Below are 9,954 nucleotides of genomic sequence, written 5' to 3' on the forward strand. Positions count from 1 at the left end.
GGCGTTGCAAGCGACATGCTCTACCAACTGAGCTACACGGGACTTATCCGACATACAATAACCCGTGCGCTGCCTGTCAAATCAATAATGTGGTCCTCTGTAGCTCAGCTGGTAGAGCACGGCGCTTGTAACGCCAAGGTAGTGGGTTCGATCCCCGGGACCACCCATACACAAAAATGTATGCACGCATGACTGTAAGTTGCTTTGGATAAAAGCGTCTGCTAAATGGCTTATTATTATAAATAAAGTAACAATGCAGGTGAGTTTGCAGTCGTTGCTTTCGAAAAATTCCAGACCCTTCTTTTTCGCAGCTTTTGAAACCTTCTCTCGCTAATACTGAGTAGGGCTCTGTAAATCGACCTCTACCCCAGGGCAAAATCCACCTATCCAATCAGAGGGCAGGGTGGAGTGATTACCATAATATCTATCCAATCATTTTCAGATCTACTTGAAACGTGTAGGGCCATCAGGGGACAGGGGTTAATAGGCAACCTTGTTACATAGAAAAATTAGGTTTTTTTTGTGGTACTAGTGGTCAAACACTCAGAAAGAGAGACCTATACTTTCCACCACATAACATCACCAGCTTACAGGTAACAGCCTACACCAGGACGGGATGAGAGTATGGATAATGAGTGTGCTGCCCCCATCTCAATAGTGCACTATATGAGATGGAAGGGAGTTCCATGCACTCATAACTCTGTATAATATGATAGTTACCGGAGTGTAACTCCAGTTCTATATCGTGGAGCTCCGTCCCATAGGGGAGCTCTACGCCTATTGGTTTACCCCGCTGCCTATGCAGCGAACAGCCTGAGACAAAATTATGCACACACCTGCAGCCAATCGGAGTACAGGTGTCCCTATAAGAGGGGACGCTTCCCCTCAATCAGCCTCCCTTTATTTTCAGCGACTGGACTAGACTGATGAAGCCAAGAAGAGACGAAGACTCAGGACGAAGATATTGCTGTCGATTTCCAGTTCTCGACGTCGTCCTAAAATGAGCACACCAGGAGATTTTCCACCCCCAAAAGCTATTTTCAGAGCTCAATGTCGCTGTTCCTCTATGGCGGCTGCTGACCCCCATGACTTATGTTTTGTGTGTCTAGGGTCACAGCACGCCAGGGACGGCCTCATAGATCCCCCACTATGCGCCAGCTGCGCCCTCCTTTCATTGAAAGAGAGGAAGCAGCGTTGGGCATTTTTTAGGGAAGATATTCCTCTTGAGGATGTGCTATCAGTGTTAGCTCAGCTTCTGAGGCATCATCTGAGGGCGCTGACTCAGGAGATGACAGGGATATTGGGGAAGAGATGGATATTCCAGCGGAACAATCCATCCCTCTGACCCATGATTTTAAGACCCCATTTCCATTGGAAAGGGTGAGGTCTTTTTCATCCCTGGGCGATGATGATGCGGGCTCTGAGAATTCAGCAGCCACATCAAACGCCACAGCCTCTCTGCGCTCTGACTTTCCAGGGCTCATCGAGAGGGCTGCCGAGCGCCTGCAGATTAAGCTTCCCCCCATTCCCTCCAACCCGGAAGTGGATATGATGGAGGGCGGTCCTTATTCCAGGCCCAGGAGGGCGGCAGAGCCTCTGGCACCGACCATGCCCTCACTTGGTAAGTATGTGGAGGGCTCATGGGAGGTACCTTAAGCAGTGCGTTCGCCGGCTAAGGCGTACCTCCCATTCACCAGAGTGGAAGGCAGACAGCAGGGCTTTTCAAGGGGAATCCCCAGGCTCGAGAGCGCCCTGGCTGCGTATCTCGTGCCGGGTTCGAGTCCCTGGCCCTCGTCCAAGAAAGCCATTCTACCCACACAGAAGGACAGACTCACAGCACAGCTGGTTGAGAAGTCCTTCATGTTAGGAGCCCAGGCCTTAGCAGCGGCAAATAATATTGCCCTCCTAGCAGCCTCTCTGTCCCGCCTAACAACAGGTAAGTCTGAGCTCACTGGGGAGGAAGTGGAAGAGGCGTCCAGGATTTCTGGCGCTATTCTCCACTTAACGCAAGCATCAGCTGTGTGTGCAGGGAGGTCCATGGCCACTTCGGTGTCTATGACAGCCATGAAAGAGACAGACAGAGCCGCGTTACTGAACGCCCCCATCTCTGACGACGGCCTGTTTGGGGTCGCCGTCAAGGATGCGACGGAGCGTTTTATGAGGCTTGACGAGGAGAGGAAGCAGCTGGCCAGACACCTGCCACTGGCAGGAAGACTCGGCCCTGCGCCGAAACGACCGTCAAGCTCCACCGCCTCAAGTAGACAGGGGTCTACAGCGAGGCGTCGTGCCCGGCGCCATGCAGCGACTTCCGGCAGCAGAGAAGCAGGCCCCGCCCCTCCTGCGGAGCCAGAGGTCCCAACTGTGCCGTTGACAAGAGAGGTCGTCAGAGCGTCTTCTTGGAAGCACCCGAGGGGTGGCCAGAAGAGACGGCGCCAATGACGTGGCGAGAATGGGAGACGGCGCAGTGGCTGGTCCGACTGTGCCCACTATTCCCCCCCACCCTTCTGTTGAGGGTATGGAGGGAACTGTTGTTGTTGATGTTTTGAATAAAGAGTTGGCTCCAATTGACTTTGTCACAAGAGAGCCCCTTTTCCATGATACATCCGAGAACGTTCAGACTCCTTCACTCTCTCTCTCCCTCTCTCACCACTCTGAGTGTAGCTCAGCCCACCAAGGGTGCGTAGCTGAGCACACACGAGGCGAGTGTGATAAAGGTAACAAGGCGCCGCCTTAGTTTACCTCATAAGGACCTCACACTATAGACTGCTAGGAGTGCTGTAGTGAAGGTCTCTCATAGCAGAATGCAGTCACAACCAGGTAATGGAATGATGACGCAATCGCTATGCAGGGATGGCGCTCTGTCCCAGGCTAGCACCTCGGCCAGTGCAGTTCAGACCCGTGCTGCGTTCACGGAGGGCCAGAATACTACGGTTTGGAGTGTAACCAACGTCTCGGCGCCCCCGTTTCTCTCAGAACGCGCTGATAGTTCCTCTCCCTTTCTTGGGAGGCCCGCCTTGGGCCATTCCACCACTTCAGTGTAGAGGAATACAGGTCCTTCCTACTGAAAGTACCACAGCTTCGCGCTCTTCCGCTTTCTCTGCATTGCTGGGAGTGGCGGCGAAGCTGTACTCTCTCCCACTGGCTAGACCAGGTGCTGGAGAAGGGTTATGCCATCCAATTTCATTGGACCCCCCCCCCCCCCCCCCCCCCCCCCCCGTTCAGGGGGGTGGTGGAGACGGTGATGAAAACGCCAGAAAAAGTGGCCGCTCTGGTTTCAGAGATTACGGAACTTTTGGCGAAGGAGGCGGTCACAGTAGTTCCCCGGGAGCAAAGGAACAAAGGGCTATATTCGCCCTATTTCCTAGTGCCCAAAAAGACGGGGGGAATGAGGCCGATATTGGATTTACGCATTCTCAACGAGAGCGTAGCCCCAAACGGCCCTTCCGAATGCTAACAACAAAACGTCTACTGGAATGTGTCCAGAAGGGAGACTTTTGTACAAGCATAGACCTAAAGGACGCGTACTTTCATGTGCCGGTGCAGCCGCGTCACAGAAAGTTTCTGCGATTCGCCTTTCAAGGGGTGGCTTACGAGTTCACAAGGATGCCATTCGGGTACGCCCTGGCACCTCGCACGTTTTCCAAGTGGGTGGAGGCGGCACTGGAACCGTCGCGTCGTCAGGGAATAAGGCTACTAGCCTACCTAGACGACCTACTGGTTCTCGCCCCGTCAGCAGAGTTGGCGTTCACTCACACAACACAGACAGTGATTCATCTCACGCATCTGGGGTTCGCTGTGAATTGGAAAAAGAGCGCACCCTGGCCCAGTCATCAGATTGTCTACCTGGGGATACAGCTAGATACTGTAATGATGAGGGCTTGAATTTCGGACCCTCAAAGGGCAGCCCTGTTGCTAGCCCTGAGAAGGTTTCGTCCGAATCACACGGTAATGGCGCTGTCAGTCATGTCACTCTTGGGTCTCATGTCGTCAGTCCATTTCGTGGTCCCGGCGGGACTCCTGCGCATGCGCAGGATGCCGCGATGGTTCGCTCCAACTAAGACTAGACCCAGTGCGTCAACGTCGTCGGTTGGTGGTGGTTCCTCTCTCGCTCAGTGCAGATCTGAACTATTGGAGAGACCTGCGCGTTCTCACACACGGAGTCCCAATAGGCAAAGTGTCCTCCAACATTCCAGTGTTTACAGATGCCTCTCTGACTGGATGGGGAGGGACATGTCAGACCCAAGCGATAGGTGTGTGGCCTCTTTCGAGTCGCCACATCAACCTCTTGGAGTTGGAAACGGTTTGACTGGTTCTGACCCACTTCGTGTCTACCCTTTGGGGTCGCGATGTGTTGGTCTGGTCAGACAACCGGACCACAGTAGCCTACATAAATTGCCAGGGAGGAGTCAGGTCTCCTGCACTCCACCGGTTGGCGGAGGAATTTTGGCTGTGGGCTCACGAGCACCTTCGCTCGTTGAGAGCAGCACACATTCCGGGCTACTTGAACGTGGGAGCAGACCTCATGTCTCGAGGGGGTCCTCGAGAAGACGAGTGGCGTCTGCACCCGGACATTGTTCTCCAAATTTGGGAACAGTTCGGGAGAGCCGAGGTGGACTTATTCGCGTCACGTGTGAACGCGCATTATCCTCTATGGTTCTCTCTGAGGGAACAGGACGAACCGCCACTGGGGAGGGACGCGTTTGCGCACCGACCGTGGCAGAGAGTTCTCCTGTATGCATTCCCACTGTTATCCTGCATTCTCCCACTGTTAGCCAGGGTGAGATCAGGCGGGCTGTCAATAATATTGGTGGCCCCCGATCGCCCGGGGGCTCCATGGTTCACAGAGATGAGTCAGATGTTGATTGCGCCACCTTGGCCAATTCCACATCGACGGGACGCGTTGTCTCAGGCGGGAGGCTCGATAGGGCGATTGCCCAGAATCGGCCAACCACTGAAGGCTTGGCTCCTGAGAGGGACAGGCTAGAGCGCCGTGGGTTATCTGATTCAGTAATCAGGACCATACAGGGTTCACGTGCTGGTTCCACTTCCAGCGTGTATGCCAGTAAATGGAACGTGTTTTCACAGTGGTGTGTCACAGAGAATGTAGACCCCATGAACTGTTGGGTTGAGAGTGTACTCTCGTTCCTGCAGTTTGTTTGATAAGCAGCGATCGCCCGACAACATTAAGGTGTTTGCAGCGACGATTTCAGCTTGTCACGAGGGGTTTGGCAGAGACACTGTCTTCAGCCACCCTCTAGTGAAACATTTCTTATTGGGATTAGTGGGATTTGGCTTTGGTACTCGAAGTGCTCTGTGAGTCGCTGTTCGAGCCATTGTATCAAATACCCCTCAAGATGCTGTCTATGAAGACGGCACTGTTGCTCGCTTTGACTACTGCTAAGCGTATCAGTGATTTGTGTGCTCTTTCGACGAGACCCGACTGCCTTGCCATTAATGGCGATTTGAGCAGAGTGGTGTTACGTCCTAACCTGGCATTTATGCAGAAGGTTATGAAGAGTTCATATAGGTCACAGACCGTGGAGCTGTGGGCTTTTTCTCCCCCTCCCCATGGGGAGAGGAGAGAGGAAAGGCTCCATCGCCTGTGCCCAGTGCGCGCTTTGGCGTGTTACGTTGAGCGCACAGCAGCGATTAGGTCATTGCCTCAGCTGTTTGTGTGTCACGGTGCGGCTGCACTAGGTAGACCACTTTCGAAACAGCGTCTATCTCATTGGCTTTGCGAAGGCATTGAGACAGCTTATGAGGCAGCGGGGCGACAATTGCCTCAGGGTATAAGAGCCCATTCCACTCGTGGAGTAGCGGCTTCTACTGCCCTTTTCAAAGGAACAGGGGTAGAGGATATCTGTGCAGCAGCATCGTGGTCGTCACCGTCTCCATTTATCAGTTTCTATCTCTTGGATATGTCTTCTAACTCTTTGGCTCAGTCTGTACTCAGCGTTGCTGAGGGGAGGACTTGAGCTAAGAGAGAGGAATGCAGGACCGATGAGACAGGTCTCTTTCAGGTCCGCTTCTGATAGAAAGACATATTTTAGCATGACTCCTGACTGACATGTTCAGTACAGTAGAAGGCATGTATTGATCTGCCCACCAGTGAATAACTGGGTTGAGGCGGAATGATGAGGGATAATAGTAGTAACCTTGGTTACGGTACTGTTAGACCGGTCATGACAATTTTGACGGAATGTGACGTCATCTATCTGCTTGTTCAGATTAGTATGAATCATGTTCTGGGATCTGCCCACTAATCTTTGGGGTTCCATTGATTGAGTGGGGCGGGCTACCGTGTACACAATGTAGAGTGACACTTTGTGTCATTCCATTAGTGGTCGGTATTGTTGTAAGAGGATATTGAGGTACCATCTATCTGCTAGTACAGATTAGTATGGCCCGTATTCTAGTGATCTGCCCACCAGACATTGGTGATGCCATTGGACTAGGTGGGGCAGATTTGAACCGATGACGCAGTATATTGTGACACAGTGTGTTACAGTACTGCGGGACTTGGTCGCAGCCATTGCTAGGCCCGACCTTTTCATTTCGATGGGAAGTGTTGGGCTCGGCAGGGAGTACATTTTGGAGCGTTGCGCTCCGCCTTAAACCAATAGGAGCAGAGCTCCCCTATGGGGCGGAGCTCCACAATATAGAATAATAGTTACCGGAGTGTAACTCCAGTTCTATGAGTGGAGTGGAGCCCCATAGGATTTAAGGCCCTGCCGACCCTCTCTAGTCTCACTGAAGATAATATCTCGGGAGGCTGATTGAGGGGAAGCGTCCCCTCTTATAGGGACACCTGTACTCCTATTGGCTGCAGGTGTGTACATAATGTTGTCTCAGGCTGTTCGCTGCATAGGCAGCAGGGTAAACCAATAGGAGCAGAGCTCCCCTATGGGGCTCCGCTCCACTCATAGAACTGTATGTTTCCTTGAATTTGTTCTGGACCTGGGCATCACATTGGTTCCTTCATGAACACCACCCCCTCGAGAATCCCATTGGTTCCTGCATGAACAACCCCCCCCCCCCCACCCACCCCCACCCCCACCCCTCATTGGTTCCTGTTAGCCAGCCTGCCAGTTTAGTGGAGTCTGCCACTAGCACAGTCATTGTAGTCAGCTCAGCTTTCCCCATTGAGACCGTCTCTGTGCCTCGATCTAGGTCGTGCATTGATATAATGTGGATTTGTGTTATTTTATATCTATATTTTTTTCTCTCATTTCTTTGTGTAATCCCTCTGACTGTTCTGTTTTTTTGTGTTTTACATGTTACTGTTAAATAAAATATTTAAAGAATATAAAAACTAACAAAAAAAAGGTCGTGCAAAACTTGAGTCAATCATTACACAGAGGGTACATATTCAACTTGAGTTGAGCTCTGTCCAGATTTTGCGACACTGCCTTAGTGCTGATCCTGACTCTGCAAGTACACAGCTCTCACACAGAGGAAATCCAGAGGTTCCCCATACCCTGTGTACAGGTAGGCAACCTCACTAGGATTCACTCAATGACTTGAGTCTTGTCAACTAAATGCAGAGTGAATATGTGGTTATCTGGTTATCTGATGTGTTGTGTGGGCATCTCAAGGCAAGGGACAGAAGGTCAACTAGTAGGCCCCTTTGTCTCTATCTGGAATCTCTTGGGTGTCTTTTTTGGTGTGCACATACAAATCTGAGAAATGACCAGTAAAATCAGAACAGCAGAAACATCAAAGTGGGTGGTCATAATTAACAGTACATCCTGTGATCCATAAACATCGTTTTGGCTTTGTTCTCCTGTCCCCCAGAGGCAGAGAGGATTGTGGGATACCACTTGGTGAGAGGAGTGATCAGTGTGCCACATGGAATAAAGGAGACACTACGGCAGCATGGGAAAGAGTAAGCAACTCAAACTAGAACCAGTGTTTGTGGGTGGGATGGGTTGGTTGGTTGGTAAATTAATTGCTCCCCTCTTCTCTGTTTTAATTTCTCCTCAGCCAGATGTTGTTGAAGGATGGAAGTTGTATCACAGTGATGGAAGGAGCTAAACACAACCTGCCAGCTGCTGATGCCCAGGGGGAAGCCGAATGTATTAAGAAGCTGGCCAGCACACTGACTTAGAAAGACCTGTTGCTTGTACTCATTTCAAGTAAATTGATACCCAACTACTACTACTACATAATGTAATTGTCTAACAAACTATATAGTTATTACTTAATCTGAATCACCGAAGCTACAGGGTGTCCATAAATATCAGTGCAGTCAAAAACTAGATTTTCCTGTGTTTCCTGTGCTACGAGGTTGGAATAATACTGTGAAATTGTGAAAATGATCATAATGCCCTTTTAGTGTAAGAGCTGTTTGAAAAGACTGCCTTAAATGTCTGCCTGTTTTGACCTTCTATGGTGACATCACCATGCGCTAAATTAGTTAATAGACCAACTCAAACCACTCCGTCAGTCCTAGCTAAATTCTTGCTTGAAGAATTGGTCTTTGCTAAAAGGTTTTTTATTTTTATTTAAAACAATCACAGTAAGGTCCTTAACTGTTATCCAGAAATGATTTGATAGAGATAAAATCAGCTGCATTGGACATTTAACATATACATATTGTGTTTGTAGGAGGGTCTGCAGTCTTGCCTGCACCAGTCCCACCAATCTCTCTTCAAGAAAAACAGGATGTTACACGCAGACTGGCTGGTGCTGGCGCCACCATTCAGGAGCTTAACTACGCCGTGCCCTGTCGCTATTTAAGGGAGGTGGACTTGCACACTGCGCTCACCCTGCTCAGATAAGACCGCAACTACTAGCTCATTATAGAGCTTTCACCCAAAGACCTAAACTTCTTGCACATTCACTTTATATTGTGGTCATATTTGGTAAAATGCAATTTTCCTGTTAACATTTTCTAACAGGTGGTGGCCCTGGTTCAGTCTGATGTAATCGGAGATCCCTTGGACTTGATAGCCAGTGGCCCCACAGTGTAGACTGAGGCGTGGCCTGAGGAGATTTGGCCGGTGCTGGACCGCTGTGGGCTGTCCGCAGCCTCTCTCCCCGCCTCAGTCAAGGAGGTCCTTGGACGCTCAGCTCCCCGGTGGGAGGAGGCTGGAGAGCAGTCAGACAGGGTGACACGTTCTCAATGCTGTAATTGGCTCCAATAGCATTGCTCTGGAATGCGCAGGGCGACATGCACGGGAGCTCGGATTCCGTCCAGTTGTGCTGTCGCCAGGGGTGTGTGGGGACGTACAGTCTGTCTCTCGCCTTTATGGTCTACTGGCTCACTTTGCCTGCTCCTGTGACGAACCCCCTCCTGAGTTGCCTGCTGAGAGGCCGAGGGGCCGAGGGGCGTGGGGAGGGCTGAGGAGCCACCAGTCTGCTGGCTGGGGGAGAGCCCACTGTGCAGTTGACAGGCAAGGGGCGTGGTGGGCGGAACCAGGAGCTGGCCCTGCGAGTGTGGCTGGAGCTGGGAGGCATGGCACTCCCTCCGAAGGGTCCCCTGTTCCTGAGTGGTGGGACAGATGGTCAGGACGGGCCAACTGAGGCAGCAGGGGCGGTCACAGACGCAGGGCTTGGAGAAGAAGCACGTGCACAGGGGCTGGACACTGAAGGCTTCCTCATTAACAATGATTCCTTCACCTTCTTTTCACACCTGTCTGGTGGGCAGCAACTGCTCCTACCAGGGTTAACGGGGAACAATGTGATGGATGTGCACATCCTGCTCATCCCACCAATCCCCATAGTCGTGTCTGGTCATTGATGAAGACGAGGGCATGAAAGCAGCTAAGCACACATTTCAGTATGAATCCATACAGAGTAGACATGAGTTTATTCAGAGCGCAGCTTTTCAAAGTTGACTATTCCAATGATACCCTTTCCAGCAAGCCCTTCTGGAAGTCCACATTTAATTTAAAAAGCCACAGTCAGTTATGTCTATGATAAATAGGAATAAATAATAAAGAATGAATACCG

The 9,954-nt window shown here is 51.1% G+C and overlaps 1 pseudogene across 1 annotated transcript; it reads left to right on the forward strand.

Annotated features, from left to right (window-relative positions):
* The first annotated feature begins 1,860 nt into the window (after positions 1–1,860).
* Positions 1,861–9,902, forward strand: LOC311133433 (glycerate kinase-like; annotated as a pseudogene). Its single transcript has 3 exons — positions 1,861–2,257; positions 7,795–7,823; positions 8,901–9,902. The product of its transcript is annotated as a glycerate kinase-like (transcript).
* Positions 9,903–9,954: the final 52 nt, after the last annotated feature.

This window comes from Coregonus lavaretus, assembly GCF_964263955.1.
Source record: "Coregonus lavaretus genome assembly, chromosome: 8".
NCBI classification, from domain to species: domain Eukaryota; kingdom Metazoa; phylum Chordata; class Actinopteri; order Salmoniformes; family Salmonidae; genus Coregonus; species Coregonus lavaretus.